The sequence below is a fragment of the Suncus etruscus genome, chromosome 13 (genome assembly GCF_024139225.1).
Source record: "Suncus etruscus isolate mSunEtr1 chromosome 13, mSunEtr1.pri.cur, whole genome shotgun sequence".
NCBI lineage: Eukaryota > Metazoa > Chordata > Mammalia > Eulipotyphla > Soricidae > Suncus > Suncus etruscus.
Genome location: NC_064860.1, coordinates 82,467,279 through 82,489,361, shown reverse-complemented (window position 1 = coordinate 82,489,361; position 22,083 = coordinate 82,467,279).

Genomic DNA, 22,083 nt, shown 5'->3' with positions numbered 1-22,083 from the left:
ATAATATGTAGTGCTGAAGATTTGAACCCAGGTCAAATGCAAGGCAAGTAAGTACCTTACTTCCTGTACTCTAATTCCAACCCCTAATGACCTTTTTATTTCTAGCCCCAGAAATTAACACAGTATTAATACTGAGCAAACCTCTAAGATTTAGTTATAGATTGATTCAAATAGTGCAGAGGCTTTTTATATTGGTTGTTCATTTCATTCATCACTTTTACAGGGGTATCAATACCCTCAACAAGTAGAATTTCTGATTTTATTGGTCTTGGAAAGGGCCTTGCCAAAAATATCAAAAGTTCGGAGTAGGCGAGTTTTAATACTCATCAATATACATGTCATCACATATAAGAAATATAAAGGTTGGAGAGTTGCAATGTGTATAGATACCATATTTAGGACTTAACCCTTTAGTAATATTTTAGGTGGTTCTTTAAAATTTTGAGACACAGGGGCCGTAGAGATAGCACAGCTGTAGGGCGTTTGCCTTGCATGCAGAAGGATGGTGGTTTGAATCCCAGCATCCCACATGGTCCCCCATGCCTACCAGGAGCAATTTCTGAGTGTAGATCCAGGAGTAACCTCTGAGTGTGGCCAGGTGTGACGCCCTCCCCCAAAAAAATAAAATAAAAAATAAATAAAATATTTTGAGACACAAAAGGATGTAAAATTCTCCTTCTTAAATTTAACTGGTAGGTTTAGAAGTTTGTTTAAAATTAGCCCTTCCCTGGTCAGACCTATTTCTACAGCCCTAGAAAAATTCTCTCACATTGTTCATCTTGGAGCCCAAGTAACGGGCCAAGTAACTGTTTTTTTATTTCATGAACAAGTGTCCCAGATCGCTACAAAGATAGGAAGTTTTTCATCTCCCTTTCAAGTCTACCAGCATTCATGGGGTGACTTGTCCGGCCCTGCTTGTAGTTTCTAAGAAAGAACAGTCCAAAAACCCTCTGTAAGTTTTGGTCTCTACCCTCTGCTTTCTGTGTTGGGGATGCAGAGTGTCTGCATAGCTGGATCATTCAGAACATAATAAGGAGGTGACTCTCAAAGGGACGGCATGACCAGAGACACATTCAAACACAGAGTCAGTTTTATTTGTCTGTGTGTTTAATTATTTGACTATGCTTGTGGATTTTGGGGGTTTATGGCTAACAAGGTGGGGAAGGAATTGGTCAAAGGCAGATAAAAAGGTAGAAGAAAAACATCCATGAAGGCTGTGAGACACAGCCACATAAAGAAACAATTCCATCTAGCCAACCCACTTCTTCCTCTCATGTTTTGCTGCATACATCCACCTTACCTCTCCAGAAACCCCCACTTATTCTAGAAAGGAAGGAAGGAAGGTCACCAGGAAAGGTAATGTTTTAAAATTGCACCTTGAATCATGAACAATCTGTCTTTTGTTTGTTTGTTTGTCTTCAGTTTTTGGGGTGTCACACCTGGCAGCATTCAGGGTTACTCCTGACTCTGTGCTCAGAAATCGCTCCTGGCAGACTCAGAGGACCATTTGGGATGCTAGGACTCGAACCACTGTCCTTCTGCATGCAAGGCAAATGCCCTACCTCCATGCTATCTCTCCAGATCCTGTCTTTTTATTTTTCTTCTAAGATAAATTTGGACAGTCGTAAGTAGCAAGATTCTAGAAGTCTGAGCAGTGAGTGATGCAGAAAGATTCTGAGTCTCTGATGTGGGCACAATATTCAAGAAATCCAGATTTTCCTCTTTATTTGGTACTTCCTAGGAAAAAGAAAATTCTCCTAAGTTGCAATTTATGAAAACACAAGTCTTACTCTAAAGCTCAAGAGAGAACACGGTGCTATATGGTGCTCCATATTGAAAAAGTCTAAGAACAAATAATTTGTGATACTGTCAGTATCAAATCCTACACATTTTACAATTTGGAGGAGTGATCCAAGGGAAGGGACAAAGAAGGTATAGAATAAATATTTGCAAAGAACAGAAAATTCAACTAATCACAGGGTGATTGTTGCTAAACACGTATTATTTATATTATCTGCCATAAGTTAAGATTACTGTGTTTACAATTTCAGCCCTGTTTGTCCCCTTCTCTGATCTGAAAAGAGGGTAAAGTTATTTCATGTAAAGAAATTTTGAAGAGCAGGTGACCACTGAGAGGAAGATTTCAATACTAATTTTCAGATGTGTTATGGATTTCCATACTCTTTCTCTTCTTTTCTCTCTCTCTCCTCTCTTTCTCCCTCTCCCTCTCTCTTCTCTCTTTCTGTCTCTCTACTTTCAAAGTCAGTAACTTCCATTTAGAGTAGTAGAGAGAATTAACCTGACTCCAAGAGGACTAAAAGTGACTAAAGGGGCTTAGTCAATCAGACCGCCAATATTGCCAATAACATGGATTAGTAAAATTGTCTTTCTACCACCAACAATCAACCAATTTGATACATCCAAGTCTTGCTTCCTTGTTTCTATGTAAGCTTGTAAAATAAAATAAGTTCATTAGAAATTTTTAAGAATGATTTAAACGTTATTGTTCTAGAACACAAATTTGTTCTAGATTAGACAGAACACTAGATTAGACAGAACACAAATTAATCAAGTCACCTATGTTAGAAAAGAAAGACTAGAGAAAAAAACTGAGTAATAAGAAAAAGTCTAGAACTTCCTGGAAATCTTTCTTTCACACTAATAGTGGCTATGGCTCCTCCCTCTTTGTAAAGAACTCGACTCTCCAACATTCTTTCCTATTTGTGTAATCCCTTGCCTGATTCATCCCCACCCAAGGGCAAGGAGGGAGGAATATTAGAGTGCAATGTTTGTTCATTTTGAATCACACTTTCAGATTTACCTAGGTTTTTATACATTGTGTGTGGGTTTTATATAAAGTTGGCTCTCTTTGGTGAGTAATGAAATGCCACAGAATTCTCTTGTTCTCTACTCCTCCCGCCATGTTCCTGCCTCCTCCTGGGGCATGTTCCAATGATTTTCAGTCCAGTGTTGAAGAAAGCTTATAGTGATGACTATAAACCAGCTTGCTTTTAATGGAGTACCAGATTCAAGTTCGGGACCTAGAGGAGTATAAAGTTAGAAACTGTTGAGTTCCCATTAGTTTCGATGGGCAGTCATGGTCTTTAAATCTCACATTTTCTATGCCCTTCCTCTACACAGACTTTAGATCTCTACATTACAAACTGGTCCTGGTTTTCTTGACTGATGTGTTGTTGTTGTAATTGCTGCTGTTGTTTTGAGAGGCCCTTCTTTTCTTCAGACCAAATTTTTCAAACAGAAATCAAGACTTTCATAGATCCAGCCCTTGTTTTTTTCTAATATCATTTTCCATCATTAAAGGTTTAAGTCAAGAAAGTTTAAGAATAACCAGTACTGGTGTAGATGTGGGGAAAGGGGGATTCTAATTCACTGCTGGTGGGAATGCCATCTAGTCCAGCTTTTCTGGAAAACAATATGGATATTCCTTTAAAAACTGGAAATTAAGTTTCTATATAACCCAGTAATATCACTCCTAGGAATATACCTAAGAAACACAAAAACACAATACAAAAATGACCTCTACACTCATATGTTCATCACAGCACTATTTACAATAGTCATAATCTGGAAGCAACCCAGGTGCCTGGCAACAGGTAAGTGGCTAAGGAAACTGTGGTATATCTACACAATGGAATACTATGCAACCATAAGGAAAAATGAAGTCATGAAATTTTCTTATACATAGATGGACATGGAAAGTATGATGCTGAGTGAAATGAGTCAGAGGAAGAGGTATAAAAAGAATAATCTCACTCATCACTGTGTATAAGGAAAATAGAAGTCAGTGTGGGAATGATATCCAGAGACAATAGATATAAGGATTGGGAGGGCCAATCCATGGTAGGAATTTTGCCACAAAGAGTGGAGAGTGCAATTACAGTAGAGAAGGGTCCAATATGAAAGGGACATTCATGGCATGCCTTCCTTCGCAGTAGTACAAACCACAGTGTCAAAAAAGAAAAAAAGAGAGAGGGAGAGAGATAGAGGGAGTGAAGTAAAATGCCTTCAGAGGCAGAAGGGAGAGGGTGGGTAGGAAGGAGAGTGAGAGGAAAACTATTGACATTGGTGGCGGGGAATGCACATTGGTGAAAGTTGTCATACATTATATGACTGTAACTCCATTATGAACAATTTTACTGTATAAAAGAAAACTATTATGAACAACCTTATAACCATGGTGTTTAAATAAAATAAAATAATAAAATTTGGGGCCGGAGCAGTGGCACAGGCCATAGGGCATCTGCCTTGCATGCACTAATCCAGGACAGACTGTGGTTCCATCCCCCCAGAGTCCCAGATGGTACCCCAAGTCAGGAACAATTTCTGAGCATATAGCCAGGAGTTAGCCCTGAGCATCACTTGGGTGTGGCCCAAAAACCAAAAAACAATAAAAATAATAATTATTATTATTATTATAAAATAAAATAATAAAATTTAATTGAAAAATAAAGCAGAAAAAAATCAATTCCATTCAACAGATAAAATTTAATAGTCTTGGGGCAAGAGCAGTGGCACAAGCAATAGGACATTTGCCCTGCACGTGCTAACCTAAGACGAACTGGACCATGGTTCAATCCCCTGGCATCCCATATGGTCCCCCAGGCCAAAAGCGATTTCTGAGCGCATATCCAGGAGTAATTCCTGAGTGTGGCCCAAAAACCAAAAAAAAAAAATTAACAGTCTTAAAGATATTGAAAGTCAGAAGGTCACAAAAAATTCAAATCCCCAGAACATGAAAATAGGAATAAAGCCAAAATATGGTTTTATTTTGAAGGAGATAGGTTGTGTTTGGTTATATAAATCTAGATATGTGTAGCAGAAAGAAATTCATATTAATTTAAAGTTGATATGAAGTTGTATAGAATAGCATGTCAATATAAAAACAATGTGCTGAATATACGAGCATTTATCGCTCCCTATCTTCAACCATGGCCTTTTATTTTTTGGGGGGGTGAAGGGAGTTACTCCTGGTTCTGTGCTCAGATGTAGCTCCTACCAGGCATGGGGGACCATATGGGATGCTGGAATTCCAACCAGGGTCTGTTCTGTGCTGGCTGCATGAAAGGTAAATGTCTTACTGCTGTGCTCAGGCCCTAACCATAGCCTTTCTACATCAGATAAAAGTGTTTGTCATTCAGCCACCAAGAAAAAATAGCTAATCATTACAAAATGATCCCAATGAAACCCATCTTATTCCTCACTACCTCCTCAATCTAATTCTATTATTAGGAAGAAATAAAAATTTCATAAACAGAAAATCAGATTTCATTGATAACTGTATCTTGTTTTCTTCTTTGACAAAAAGTGAATATTAGTATTTTAGGAATACTGTAAATTTTAAATTTGGTATGTGCCTTCATAGCTCTACAAATTCAACTAATATGTTCAAAAGTCTGTCTTTACAAAAAAAAGTACAATAAGATGTGAAACTACAATTGCTATTTTAAACAGCAATTTTTGTTGCGTAAAATGAATTTCATAAACACAAAAGAGAACTGAGAGAATAACCTTTTTATTCTTTTCTATCTTTTTTTTCTCACAAATAGCTCAGCAAGTTTCTACTAGAGTAGTCTTCAGGAAATGGCAAGCAAGATTGTAGACTCAAAATTATTCAAACAATTTTTTTTAGTAACTTAATGTTTTTTTTCATTCCTTCTCCTTTTTTGATACTCAGCAATTTTTTAACTACCGAGACAATTTCCCTTTTCTGACCTAAAATAGAACTACCTACAAAAGATTCATAAAGCAGTATCTTAAGAAAGTCTCAAAAATCAAGCCTTTAAAATTTCAAAATTCACTAGTCTATTCAAGATAGAATATTCCTTATTCTATCTATACAAGATGGACTGTGTCATAATCTGATATCTTTACCTCTTTTATTTTCTTCATTCTGAAAATTGAGATATCTATTATATAGTGTTTTTTTTCAGGGTGAAATTATTTTTTAATTCCTTTTTCCATTTCCATTATTTTTCTCATGAGTGTTAGGGTATTTTTCATTAATAATTTTTATTTTGACCAAAGTGGATTACAAATCTTTCACAGTAGTATTTTAGGTACATAGTGGCATTAAATCTGGGGCATTTCCATCACCAATGTTGTCCTCCCTCCACCCCTGTTCTCAGCATGCATCCCATATTGCCCCTCCTTTGCCCTCCCGGACTGTTAGTGTAACTGGTCCCCTCTGTGTATAGCTTGTTGTAGATTGGGTGTTGATTCTGTTGTTGTAGTGTTTTTAAGGGAGGAGTAAAACCAAGCCATGACCATTAAATCAATCTATAAATTAGTGATATTTATCTAAGTGTTATTAATATTAGTATGGTACAAAAATTGCCAAGTAAATTACAAAAATATACACATACACACACACACACACACACATTTGTAAGAGGTATATGTTATCGAGTTCAGACAAGACACTGGCTAAGCTGTGGAAAGAATTGTGATCCAACAGCAAAGTAGGACAACCCAGAGATATGGCTCAGCAAGAGAGCACGTGAGGACCTAGGTTTAATTTATAGCTGTATTAATAAATATTTACACATACATTTACATATGTATGTATAAATATAACTGAGGGAAGAGTCAAATTTAACTTGGTTAGAGTTAAATAGGCCTATTTAATCTATTTAAGCTATTTAACCAAATAGGCCTATCGCAAGAGAGGTGTGTAAGAAAACATCTTCAATGTAATAGCTGAAAATTAACTTTCAGATAGAATGAAGATCTATGTGTGGTGTTTTGAATAAATCTACTCCTTTGAGAGTGTTGGCCAGACATGCAGACATTTTTCTCTTTAGCACAATGTCAATTCGATTTTTGCTTTCTGCACAGATCTTTGCCAAAGTACGGGTGGATAGTAGTAGACTATGAAGAAAGATGCCTCATCTTGCTTGCTTCAACAAGCTTACCACCTTTTGTACTCTCCAAATTAGATTTGTGTTCCAACTTAGTGTCCCCACATTAAATCTAGTCTCACATTATGTCTAACTTTAAAAAGTATAATCAGAATTGGAAAATAATTTTTAAATGTTAAAAGAAACTGTCTCTAACTTTCACTTAGCTTTTCAAGAAATGTAGTGCTGAATTATTCTATTCTCTCAAGATGAAGGCAAACACCCACTTGAAAGAAAGAGAGAAAGATTTTTATAGAGCTTTACGTCCAGTACATCAAAAAATTCTTTCCTCTTTATAGTCCATCAAGTTCTGATTTTAGCACCCTTTTCTTAGTTCCCAACCCTAAAGACAATTATATCTATCTCATTATTTTAAAAGTAATATAATTTCAGGGGCCGGAGAATTAGCATGGAGGTAAGGCATTTGCCTTGCATGCAGAGGTTGGTGGTTTGAATCCCAGCATCCCATATGGTTCCCCGAGCCTGCCAGGAGCAATTTCTGAACCGGGAGTAACCCCTGAGCGGTGCAGAGTGTGACCCAAAAAACAAAACAAAACAAAAAAAAGAATAATTTAATTTCAGCTTTTCTCCACAGTCCCAGAAATGAATTGGGTGATTTTATTTTAAAAAATCGTATTCACAATAGTTTTTGAAATCTTTTTCCAAAAAGAAACAACAATAGAGACCAAAGCAATTGTACAGCAGGAAAGGCGCTTGCCTTGCTTACAGCTAACCCAAGTCAATCCCCAGCACCCTATATGGCCTCCCAAGCACTGCCATGAATAATTCCTGAATGAAGAGCCAGGAGAAACCCCTGATCACCGCCAAGTGTGACCCAGAAACAGATAAAAGTAAACCTGTGCTTCCTTTTGAAAAAAGGCAACATTCGCATGAACCTTTAATCAGCCTGCCCAATATTTGGATTTGGGTATGCTTTTCACCATTCCTTTACACCCAAGTTGAATTCCCCAAGATTAAAATAGTTTCTAGAGGGGTGGGGGGGGGAATAGTTTCTAGGGCCAAAGAGATAGCACAGTCATAGGGCATTTGCATTGCATGCAGTCGACCAAGGAGGGACCCGATTCAATTCCTGATATTCCATATGGTTGGTCCTCCAGCCTACCTGCCAAGGGGCAAATTCTGAGTGCAGAGCCAGGAGTGACTCCTGAGCACTGCTGGGTGTGGCCCAAAAATCAATCAATCAGTCAATAAAGTTTTAAGGAGCCGGAGAAATAGCACAGCGGTAAGGCATTTGCCTTGCATGCAGAAGGATGGTGGTTCAGTCTAGGCACCCCATATGGTCCCCTGAGCCTGCCAGGATCTATTTCTGAGCGTGGAGCCAGGAGTAACCCCTGAGTGCTGCCGGGTGTGACCGAAAAAACAAGAAATAAATAAAGTTTTTTAAAAAAAATTAGTTTCGGGCCTGGAGAGATAGCACAGTGGTGTTTGCCTTGCAAGCAGCCAATCCAGGACCAAAGGTGGTTGGTTCGAATCCCAGTGTCCCATATGGTCCCCCGTGCCTGCCAGGAGCTATTTCTGAGTAGACAGCTAGGAGTAACCCCTGAGCACCGCCAGGTGTGGCCCAAAAACCAAAAAAAAAAAAAAAAAAAAAAAAAAAAAGTTTCTAGAAAGCAGTTGGTTAAAATGTTTCTCAACGTTTTAGGATTCTCAATCACATTTCATGAGTTATTCGACTTCTATTTTCTCTCTCTCTCTCTTTTGCTCTCTCACTCTCTCACTCACTCACACACTCACACACACACACACACACACACACACACACACACACACACACCTCATTCCAGAGTTTAAGCAGAAAGAAGTAAGATGCTTTGAAAAATATGAGACCGGGGCCGGGCGGTGGTGCTGGAGGTAAGGTGCCTGCCTTGCCTGCGCTAGCCTAGGACGAACCGCGGTTCGATCCCCCGGCGCCCCATATGGTCCCCCAAGAAGCCAGGAGCAACTTCTGAGTGCATAGCCAGGAGTAACCCCTGAGCGTCACAGGGTGTGGCCCCAAAACCAAAATAAATAAATAAATAAATAAATAAATAAATAAATAAATAAAAAGAAAAATATGAGACCAAAGTTATCTTTTGCTGACCTGAGCCAAAGTTATAAAAAGACACCAAAGTTTGTGATTCAACTCAGTATAGAGGGCATGTTATGAGGCAGCAAGTTCACAAATTTGTTTGTTCCTTTGAGCATTTGTATGTCATTTATCTTCTTTTTTTTCCTCAGATTTTTTGAGAGGTTTGGGGCCATTCCCAGTGGTATTTGGGACTGATTTATGACACTACATTCAGGCATTATTAGAGCCTAGCTCAGGTAACCATGTGGGTTACAGAGAATCGAACCCAGGTCAGCCATGTGCAAGACCTACATTTTGCCTTTAACCCATTTGTACACCATCGCTTTTAAACTATGATTGGCATTACTCTTATAAAAATGATGCAGGTTATAGCAGGAGGGTATAGTGAAGTAAACTCACTTTATCTTACATCTAATCTGTGGTGCAGTAATTATGCACAAGTTCAGTTCCCAAGCTGGAATAAACATCCCACTGAATAAGACTAATTCCTTGGGTGTTACCTTTGCTTTTTTGCAAATATGCTTGAAGACAATAAAAATAGATGCATTTGGAACAGAAAATCCCCCAAGCCTGCCAGGAGCGATTTCTGAGCTCAGAGACAGGACTAACCCCTGAGCGCTGCCCAATGTGGCCCAAAAGAGAAATAGATTTTTTTCTAGGATTTTTGGTTTTCCTAAGACATGAGAGTTCCTTTCTAGACAGTTACAAGCAGGTATTCCACAAAAAAGATACAGGTTCTACCTAACCTTGATCCTGAACATGAAGAGTTAAAATATAGATGTTTTTTCTCCTTTCATCCCACTGCCCTACTTTTCAAATGCTGTAAATTACAACTGGGTTTTGTTGAAAAGAATCACAACCTATATCAGGCAGTTTGACTTTGTTTTTAAAATGACATGATTCATTTTACTTTGAATGAATTCATTTTAATTCATTTAATTCATTTTACTTTTAATCTTTTAAAGAATTAATGTATGCACTCTCAGCAAAAAAAAAAAAATGCATCGCCAATTCCATGGCAAAGACATTTACTCCAACACCTTAAAACTAATATGGCTGGGTAAAGTCCATCAAGTTAATCTGACACCCAAGTCGAGAGATAAGGAATGCAATTAACAGTATGATTTGTAGCTTACACTGTACTAATAGCCAAACACTGGAATAACTTTGACTTTGACCCCCAAGAGACAAAGGAGAAGTTCAAAGCCAGTTGACCACTAATGGGAAATTCACGTTCACTTTTGACATCCCTTCTTTTCCCCTTTTTCACTTCCACCATCGTGAGCTGAGTTTCTATACGCAAACCAACATCTAGGGGTAAACCCAGCTGAAAGAATGCCAATGACCCAAAACACACAGAAATACATACATAGTGAGACTAGAGAGTACTTCACATAAAATACGGTTATCAGATTCTGGATTAAAAATTTTTATGACAGAAAATATATGTGCACCCAAGGGATAAAACATGGTAAGGTGTCCATGTTTGTCTTTCATGTGTCCAACACAAATTTGATCCCAGACACCCCAGATAGTCTCCCAGGCTCCCTAAGAGTGATCCCTGAGCTCGAAGTAAGGAGTAAACCCTTGACACTCATAGATATGGTTCAAAAGCAAACTTTTCAGGACAGATCCAGAGAGATAGGACAATGGGTTAAAGTACGTGCTTTGCTTCTGTAAGTCCCAGTTTCAAATCCTCATACTATACAGTCTCATAAGCACTACCAAGCATGACCCCTAAGGAGAGCCAGAAGTAGCCTCTGAGCACTGCTAACACTGCACCCAAAAAAATTGCAAGCTAAAATATAGATAGATTAAAAATATGTGTGTGAAAATTGTTACAGCACTCACTCAAGAGTGCAATTAAAGGGACCAGAGAGATCGCATAAAGGTATGGTGTTTGCCTTGCATGCAGAAGGTCACTAGTTCAAATCCTGGCATCCCATATGATCCCCTAAGCCTGCCAGGAGCAATTTCTGAGTGCAGAGCCAGGAGTAACTCCTGAGCACAGCTGGATGTGACCCAAACACCAAGAGGAAAAAAAAAAAAAAGAATGCAATAAAAACATCACTGATGCACTCATCAAATATCCACTGAGCATCTACTATATGAAAGATACCATGCTAGACACTGAGGATTCAAGAAATGAGTAAAAGATAAAGCTAATGACAAGAGAATCAAGAGACCCAAACCAAGCTATACACAAAATTTACCTATTATACTAGCAATCTAGGGGACTAAGGGTGAAGGTATGGGATGCACGCTGGGAACCGGGGTGGAGGGAGGTCAACACTGGTGGTGGGAATGGCACTAATTCACTGTCACTATGTACCTAAAATATAACTGTGAACGTTTCACAAGTATAAAAAAATGAATAAAATTGAAACAAGCTTATAAAAAAACTTTGCCTCTAGTAGGTGGGAGTCAAGTATGTGTGAACATGCTATAAGAAATTAGGGGGGCAGGAGAGGTGTCACTAGAGGTAAGACATTTGCCTTGCGAGCGCTAGCCTAGGACAGACCTTAGTTTGAACCCCCGGAGTCCCATATGGTCCCCCAAAGCGAGGGGTGAGTTCTGGGCATATAACCAGGAGTAACCTTGAGCACCAATGGGTATGCCCCCCCATCAGGAAGGAAGAAGGTGCTTACCTGAGTAGCTTAATGACACAGCTAATAGAACTAGAAAGTGTTCAACAGAAGGACCCAAAAATAGGGAGACAGAAGGAAATAACAAAGCTGAGAGCAGAAATCAATGAAGTGGAAACCCAAAAAACAATCCGAAAGATCAATGAAAGCAGAAGTTGGTTCTTTGAAAAAATAAACAGGATTGATAGACCACTGGCAAACCTAACAAAGAAAGAGAGAAAGAAACTTGATAACTCGTATTAGGAATGAAAAAGGAGAGATCACTACTGATATGGCAGAGATTCAAAGGGTAATCAGAAACTACTTTGAGAAACTCTACACCACTAAAAATGAGAACCTGGGAGAAATGGATAAATTCTTGGACTCTTATAATCTTCCACGGTTGAAGGAAGAGGATGTAGCATATCTAAACACCCCCATCACTATTGATGAAATTAAAACGGTAATCAAATGTCTGCCCAAAAACAAAAGCCCAGGCCCAGATGGATTCACTAATGAATTCTTTCAAACTTTCCAAGAGGAACTACTACCAATCCTAGCATGACTCTTTCATGAAATTGAACAAATGGAAACCCTTCCAAATAGCTTTTATGAAGCCAACATCACCAGACAGAGATGCTACGAAAAAAGAAAATTACAGACCAATATCACTGATGAATACAAATGCAAAGATCCTCAACAAAATCCTGGCAAATAGGATTCAATGTCTCATTAAGAAGATCATCCACTACGATCAAGTAGGTTTCATCCCAGGAATGCAAGGCTGGTTTAACATCCATAAATCTATCAACATAATACACAACATCAACAACAAGAAAAATAAAAATCACATGATTATATCAATAGATGCAGAGAAAGCATTTGATAAGGTCCAACACCCATTCTTGATCAAAACTCTCAGCAAGATGGGAATGGACGGAACCTTTCTCAATACAGTTAAGGCCATCTACCACAAGCCAGTGGCAAATATTATCCTAAATAAAGAAAAACTAAAAGCCTTCCCTCTAAACTCTGGCACAAGACAAGGCTGTCCTCTCTCACCACTCCTATTCAACATAGCACTGGAAGTACTTGCTATAGCGATTAGGCAAGAAAAAGATATCAAGGGAATCCAGATAGGAAAGGAAGAAGTCAAGCTCTCGCTCTTTGCAGATGACATGATACTCTACTTAGAAAACCCTAAAGACTCTACCATAAAGCTTCTAGAAACAATAGACTCATATAGCAAGGTGACAGGCTACAAAATTAACACACAAAAATCAATGGCCTTTCTATACAGCAATAGTAATAAGGAAGAAATGGACATTAAAAAAATAACACCGGGCTCGGAGAGATAGCACAGTGGCATTTGCCTTGCAAGCAGCCGATCCAGGACCAAAGGTGATTGGTTCGAATCCCAGTGTCCCATATGGTCCCCCGTGCCTGCCAGGAGCTATTTCTGAGCAGACAGCCAGGAGTAAACCCCTGAGCACCGCCGGGTGTGGCCCAAAAATCAAAAAAAAAAAAAAAAAGAAAATAACCCCATTCACAATAGTGCCACACAAACTCAAATATCTTGGAATCAACTTGACTAAAAATGTGAAGGACCTATACAAAGAAAACTATAAAACTCTGCCTCAAGAAATAAGAGAGGACACACAGAAATGAAACACGTACCCTGCTCATGGATTGGCATCATCATCAAAATGGCAATACTCCCCAAGGTATTATACAGATTTAATGTGATCCCTCTAAAGATACCCATGACATTCTTCAAAGAAGTGGATCAGTCACTTTTGAAATTCGTTTCGAACAATAAATACCCTAGAATAGCTAAAGCAATCATTGGGAAAAAGAATATGGGAGGAATTACTTTCCCCAACTTTAAACTTTACTACAAAGCAATAGTTATCAAAACAGCATGGTATTGGAATAAGGACAGACCCTCAGATCAGTGGAATAGGCTTTAATACTCAGAAAATGTTCCCCAGACATACAATCACCTAATTTTTGATAAAGGAGCAGGAAATCCTAAATGGAGCAGGGAAAGCCTCTTCAACAAGTGGCGTTGGCACAATTGGCTAGCTACTTGCAAAAAAATTGAACTTAGACCCCCAACTAACATCATGTACGAAGGTAAAATCCAAATGGATTAAAGACCTCGATATCAAACCCGATACCATAAGATATATAGAACAACACATAGGCAAAACACTCCATGACATTGAGACTACAGGCATCTTCAAGGAGGAAACTGCACTCTCCAAGCAAGTGAAAGCAGAGATTAACAGATGGGAATATATTAAACTGAGAAGCTTCTGCACCTCAAAGGAAATAGTGCCCAGGGGAGGGACTTCAGAGCATAAAAACCGGCTAAGCTTTGCAAAAGCTGGCTCCCTGTGTGTGACACCAGGCGGGGAAAATCCACGAAAGTACACCGGCCCAGTGGGGCTCAACTGTGAAAGACTGTGAGTTTGACCTGTCTATGTCTGTCTACTGTCCTCTTGCGTGAAACTCTTGCGAGTGGGGCAAAAAGAGGCTCAGAGGAGCAGGGCCGCTCCGCTTCACTACGCGGCCGTGCACTCTTTCTAAGGAAAGAACTCCATTGCAACAGAAGGAAAAATCACACTAAGAACGGCGCTATATCACAGAAGCAAACATTTCTCTCTGGACTGTCTTCTCTGTTGCATGCTCGGGCCTAAGATTTGACCCAGTGTGAGGCTTCATCCACGGAGGACTCCCCTCCCTTAGAGGCATGTCAGCCCATCCAGAAAGGGAGGAGCCAGAGGAGTGTGCTGCCTACATCATATAGACAATGAAACCACTACAACACGTAGAAAAAACCCACAATACAAGTGTGAAATGGGGAAACAACGCAGGCCAGCATCAGACATAGAGAATGAAGATGACAATTCTGAGGACCAGATAATGACTGAACAACTAATCAACCTCTCAGATAAGGACTTTTAGACTAGCAATATGGAAGGTGCTCAACAGACTCCATGAAACCATGGATCGAGTTGAACAGAACACTAATAAGAACCAAGAAAATATGAAGGCAGAAATGACAAAAACTCCAAACTGAAATAACATGTCAACTAACAGGACTGAAAAAGTCAGTAAACGAAGTGAATGACAAAATGGATAAGCTCTGGGACAGGATATCAGAAGCTGAGAATAGACTTGGTGCTGTGGAAGATGAGATACATAACAATTCCATACAGCAGGAGAGATTGGACAAAAAACTTAAAGCAAATGAGCAGACAATGGAAAAATTAGTCAAAGAATGGGAACAGATGAAAATAGAAGTCTATGATAAGATCAACAGAAACAACTTACGAATCATTGGAGTCCCAGAGACCCAGGAAGAAAATTTCCAGGAAGAATCAATGGTCAAGAACATCATTAAAGAGAAACTTCCAGAGCTACAGAATATATGTGATCAAATCCTGCATGCCCGAAGAGTACCAACCAAAAGAGACCCCAGAAAAACCCCCCCAAGACACATCCTAGTCACAATGACAAATCCCACGGATAGAGACAGAATTCTGAAAACAGCAAGATCAAAAGGGGAAATCATGTTCAAGCAAGCTTCCCTGAGATTTACAGCAGACCTGTCACCAGAAACACTCAATGCCAGAAAGCAGTGGTGGGATATTGTGACAAGACTGAATGAAATGAATGCTTCACCAGAATACTATACCCAGCAAAACTCACTTTCCGGTTTGATGGAAGAATACATGGTTTCACAGACAAAAACAGCTCAGAAACTTCACAGACACAAAACCAGTCTTAAGAGAAAAACTGAAAAGACCTAATCTAAGACAAGACTACCCAAAAGACACACCAAATTTTGAAATAAAGATGGCGTTACATCCCAGGACAATTCTTTCTCTCAACGTCAATGGACTAAATGCACCAGTTAAGAGACACAGAGTGGCTAAATGGATCAAAAAACTCAATCCAACCTTCTGCTGCCTACAAGAAACGCACCTGAATAGTCAGAACAAACCTAGACTCAAAATAAAAGGCTGGAGAAAAGTTATCCAAGCAAACAACACCCATAAAAAAGCTGGAGTGGCATACTAATATCAGATAATGCAAACTTTATACTCAGGAAGGTTGTAAGGGACAAAGACGGACATTTTATAATAATCAAGGGGTACGTAGAGCAGGAAGAATTCACTCTCCTAAACATATATGCACCAAATGAGGGGCCAGCAAATATTTAATACAACTGTTGACAAATCTGAAAATAATATCAACAACAACACAATAATTGTGGGGGACATTAACACGGCTTTGTCAACACTGGACAGGTCAACCAGACTGAAACCCAACAAGAATATACTAGACCTGAGGAGAGAAATGGAAGAAAGAGGCCTTGTGGATATATATAGGACACTCCATCCCCAGAAACCTGGATACACATTCTTCTCCAATGTACATGGGACATTCTCCAGGATAGACTACATGCTGGCACATAAAACATACCTCCATAAGATCAAGAGGATAGAAATTTTGCAGACTACCTTCGCTGACCACAAGGCTCTGAAATTATTTGTGAACTCCAAAGGGACTCAGAAGAAACAATTTAACACCTGGAAGTTAAACAGCCTCATGCTCAATAACCAGTGGGTCCGAGATGAAATCAAGGAGGAAATAAAAAGGTTCCTGGAAACAAATGACAATAAAGACACAAACTCTCAGAACTTATGGTACACAGCAAAAGCAGTACTGAGAGGAAAATTTTAGCTTTGCAAGCACACATCAGGAAGGAAGAAGGAGCTTACCTGAGTAGCTTAATGACACAGCTAATAGAACTAGAAAATGCTCAACAAAAGGACCCAAGAATAGGAAGACAGAAGGAAATAACAAAGCTGAGAGCAGAAATCAACGAAGTGGAAACTCAAAAAACAATCCGAAAGATCAACGAAAGCAGAAGTTGGTTCTTTGAAAAAATAAACAAGATTGATAGACCACTGGCAAACCTAACAAAGAAAGAGAGAGAGAGAAACTTGATAACTCGTATCAGGAATGAAAAAGGAGAGATCACTACTGATATGACAGAGATTCAAAGGGTAATCAGAAACTACTTTGAAAAACTCTACGCCACTAAAAATGAGAACCTGGAAGAAATGGATAAATTCTTGGACTCTTATAATCTTCCACGGTTAAAGGAAGAGGATGTAGCATATCTAAACACCCCCATCACCATTGATGAAATTAAAACAGTAATCAAATGTCTGCCGAAAAAACAAAAGCCCAGGTCCAGATGGATTCACTAATGAATTCTATCAAACTTTCCAAGAGGAACTACTGCCAATCTTGGCAAGACTCTTTCATGAAATTGAACAAACAGAAACACTTCCAAATAGCTTTTATGAAGCCAACATCACCTTGATACCTAAACCAGACAGAGACGCTACCAAAAAAGAAAATTACAGACCAATATCACTGATGAATTCAGATGCAAAGATCATCAACAAAATCCTGGCAAATAGGATTCAATGCCTCGTTAAGAAGATCATCCACTACGATCAAGTAGGTTTCATCCCAGGAATGCAAGGCTGGTTTAACATCCGTAAATCTATCAACATAATACACAACATCAATAACAAGAAAAATAAAAAACACATGATCATATCAATAGATGCAGAGAAAGCATTTGATAAGGTCCAACCCATTCTTGATCAAAACTCTCAGCAAGATGGGAATGGAGGGAACCTTTCTCACTATAGTGAAGGCCATCTACCACAAGCCAGTGGCAAATATTATCCTCAATGGAGAAAAACTGAAAGCCTTCCCTCTAAAATTGGCACAAAACAAGGTTGCCTCCTCTTCCCACTTCTATTCAACATAGTACTGGAAGTACTTGTCATAACAGTTAGGCAAGAAAAAGATATCAAGGGAATCAGATAGGAAAGGAAGAAGTCAAGCTCTCACTTTTTGCAGATGACGTGATACTCTACTTAGAAAACCCTAAAGACTCTATCAAAAAGCTTCTAGAAACAATAGACTCATATAGCAAGGTGGCAGGCTACAAAAATTAACACACAAAAATCAATGGCCTTTCTATATACCAATAGTAATAAGGATGAAATGGACATTAAGAAAACAACCCCATTCACAATAGTACCACACAAACTCAAATATCTTGGAATCAACTTGACTAAATATGTGAAGGACCTATACAAAGAAAACTATAAAACTCTGCTCCAAGAAATAAGAGAGGACACACGGAAATGGAAACACATACCCTGCTCATGGATTGGCAGGATTAACATCATCAAAATGTCAATACCCCCAAGGCATTATACAGATTTAATGCCATCCCTCTAAAGATACCCATGACATTCTTCAAAGAAGTGGATCAGACACTTTTGAAATTCATTTGGAACAATAAACACCCTCGAATAGCTAAAGCAATCATTGGGAAAAAGAATATGGGAGGAATTACTTTTCCCAACTTAAACTGTACTACAAAGCAACAGTTATCCAAACAGCATGGTATTGGAATAAGGATAGGTCCTCAGATCAGTGGAATAGGCTTGAATACTCAGAAAATGTTCCCCAGAGATACAACCATCTAATTTTTGATAAAGGAGCAGGAAATCCTAAATGGAGCAGGGAAAGCCTCTTCAACAAGTGGTGTTGGCACAATTGGATAGCCACTTGCAAAAAATTAAATTAGACCCCCAGCTAACATCATGTACAAAGGTAAAATCCAAATGGATTAAAGACCTCGATATCAGCCCCAAAACCATATGATATATAGAACAGCACATAGGCAAAACACTCCAGGACATTACAGGCATCTTCAAGGAGGAAACTGCACTCTCCAAGCAAGTGAAAGCAGAGATTAACAGATGGGAATATATTAAGCTGAGAAGCTTCTGCACCTCAAAAGGAAATAGTGCCCAGGATACAAGAGCCACCACTGAGTGGGAGAAACTATTCACCCAATACCCATCAGATAAGGGGCTAATCTCCAAAATATACAAGGCACTGACAGAACTTTACAAGAAAAAAACATCTAACCCCATCAAAAAATGGGGAGAAGAAATGAACAGACACTTTGACAAAGAAGAAATACACATGGCCAAAAGACACATGAAAAAATGTCCACATCACTAATCATCAGGGAGATGCAAATCAAAAACAACGATGAGATACCACCTCACACACCAGAGAATGGCACACATCACAAAGAATGAGAATCAACAGTGTTGGCGGGGATGTGGAGAGAAAGGAACTCTTATCCACTGCTGGTGGGAATGCTGTCTAGTTCAACCTTTATGGAAAGCGATATGGAGATTCCTCCAAAAACTGGAAATCGAGCTCCCATACGATCCAGCTATACCACTCCTAGGAATATACCCTAGGAACACAAAAATACAATACAAAAACCCCTTCCTTACACCTATATTCATTGCAGCTCTATTTACCATAGCAAGACTCTGGAAACAACCAAGATGCCCTTCAACAGATGAATGGCTAAAGAAACTGTGGTACATATACACAATGGAATATTATGCAGCTGTCAGGAGAGATGAAGTCATGAAATTTTCCTATACATGGATGTACATGGAATCTATTATGCTGAGTGAAATAAGTCAGAGAGAGAGAGAGAAAAATGCAGAATGGTCTCACTCATCTATGGGTTTTAAGAAAAATGAAAGACGCCCTTGTAATAATAATTTTCAGACACAAAAGAGAAAAGAGCTGGAAGTTCCAGTCACCTCAGGAAGCTCACCACAAAGAGTGATGAGTTTAGTTAGAGAAATAACTACATTTTGAACTGTCCTAATATTGAGAATGTATGAGGGAAATGTAGAGCTGTTTAGGGTACAGGGGGGGTTGGGTGGGGAGGAGGAGATTTGGGACTTGGGTGATGGGAATGTTGCACTGGTGATGGGTGGTGTTCCTTTTATGACTGAAACCCAAACACAATCATGTATGTAATCAAGGTGTTTAAATAAAAAAAAATTTAAAAAAAAAAATAGTGCCCAGGATATAAGAGCCACCCACTGAGTGGGAAAAACTATTCACCCAATACCCATCAGATAAGGGGCTAATCTCCAAAATATACAAGGCACTGACAGAAAGTTACAAGAAAAAAAACATCTAATCCCATCCAAAAAATGGGGAGAAGAAATGGACAGACACAAGACAAAGAAGAAATACAAATGGCCAAAAAACACATGAAAAAATGCTCCACATCACTAATCATCAGGGAGATGCAAATCAAAACAACAATGAGGTACCACCTCACACTACAGAGAATGGCACACATCACAAAGAATAAACAGTGTTGGCAGGGATGTGGAGAGAAAGGAACTCTTATCCACTGCTGGTGGGAATGCCGTCTAGTTCAACCTTTATGGAAAGCGATATGGAGATTCCTCCAAAAACTGGAAATCGAGTTCCCATATGATCCAGCTATACCACTCCTAGGAATATACCCTAGGAACACAAAAATTCAATACAAAAACCCCTCCTTACACCTATATTCATTGCAGCACTATTTACCATAGCAAGACTCTGGAAACAACCAAGATGCCCTTCAACAGACGAATGGCTAAAGAAACTGTGGTACATATACACAATGGAATATTATGCAGCTGTCAGGAGAGATGAAGTCATGAAATTTTCCTATACATGGATGTACACGGAATCTATTATGCCGAGTGAAATAAGTCAGAGAAAGAGAGAGAGAGAGAGAGAGAGAGAGAGAGAGAGAGAGAGAGAGAGAGACTCAGAATGGTCTCACTCATCTATGGGTTTTAAGAAAAATGAAAGACATTCTTGCAATAACAATTTTCAGACACAAAAGAGAAAAGAGCTGGAAGTTACAGCTCACCTCATGAAGCTCACCCCAAACAGGGATGAGTTTAGTTAGAGAAATAACTAAGTTTTGAACTATCCTAATAATGAGAATGTACGAGGGAAATGGAAAACCTGTCTAGAGTACGGGGGAGGTGGTTCGGGGGGGAGGAGGGAGATTTGGGACATTGGTGATGGTAATGTTGCACTGGTGATGGGTGGTGTTCTTTACATGACTGAAACCCAAACACAATCATGTATGTAATCAAGGTGTTTAAATAAATAGAAAAGAAAGAAAGAAAGAAAGAAAGAAAGAAAGAAAGAAAGAGAAAGAAAGAAAGAAAGAAAGAAAGAAAGAAAGAAAGAAGAAAGAAAGAAAGAAAGAAAGAAAGAAAGAAAGAAGAAAGAAATAAAGAAAGAAAAAAAAAGAAAAAAAGAGAAAGAAAGAAAGAAAGAAAGAAAGAAAGAAAGAAAGAAAGAAAGAAAGAAAGAAAGAAAGAAAGAAAGAAAGAAAGAAAGGAAGGAAGGAAGAAAGGAAGAAAGAAAGAAAGAAGAAAAAAAAAGAAGGAAGGAAGGAAGGAAGAGGAGGAAGGAAGGAAGGAAGAAGAAGAAAGAAGAAGAAAGAAAGAAAGAAGAAAGAAAGAAAAGAAAGAAAGAAAGAAAGAAAGAAAGAAAGAAAGAAAGAAAGAAGAAAGAAAGAAAGAAAGAAAGAAAGAAAGAAAGGAGAAAAAGAAAGAAGAAAGAAAGAAAGAAAGAAAGAAAGAAAGAAAGAAAGAAAGAAAGAAGATAGAAAGAAGGAAGAAGGAAGGAAGGAGAAGGAAGGAAGGAAGAAAGGAAGGAAGGAAGGAAGGAAGGAAGAAAGAAGAAAGAAAGAAAGAAAAGAAAGAAAGAAAGAAAGAAAGAAAGAAAGAAAGAAAGAAAGAAAGAAAGAAAGAAGAAAGAAAGAAAGAAAGAAAGAAAGAAAAGAAAGAAAGAAAGAAAGAAAGAAAGAGAGAGAGAGAGAGAGAGAAAGAGAAAGAAAGAAAGAAAGAAAGAAAGAAAGAAAGAAAGAAAGAAAGAAAAGAAAGAAAGAAAGAAAGAAAAGAAGAAAGAAAGAAAGAAAGAAAGAAAGAAAGAAGAAAGAAAGAAAGAAATAAAAAAGAAAGAAAGAAAGAAAGAAAGAAAGAAAGAAAGAAAGAAAGAAAGAAAGAAAGAAAGAAAGAAAGAAAGAAAGAAAGAAAGAAAGAAAGAAAGAAACAGAAGCACATAGTCATGCAATGAAACTTGGAAGTTACTGGAATGACCTGGACAAGACTATAAATACTGAATTAAGACATAAGAGCAAACCAGTGATTTATACAGATGTCTGAGCTGTTAGGAGAATTGAAATAACTGACAAAAACGCTGTAAACCTTCTTTTTCCAAATAATAAAAGTATTTGCTTAACCAAATGCGTGTAGTGTGTCAATGGCTAAGGCAACTACCTAAATTCAATTTTATTTCTCTGATACAGTATTTAGAAATGCAGTAAGATGGCTGAAATTTAGATGAAACAAGATGAAAGAAGAGGCCAACGTAAAGCAAAATAAGCAGTTGTTAGTGCTTCCCAGAGGTTAAAGGTCTGTGGGAGAGTTTAATCACAAATGAT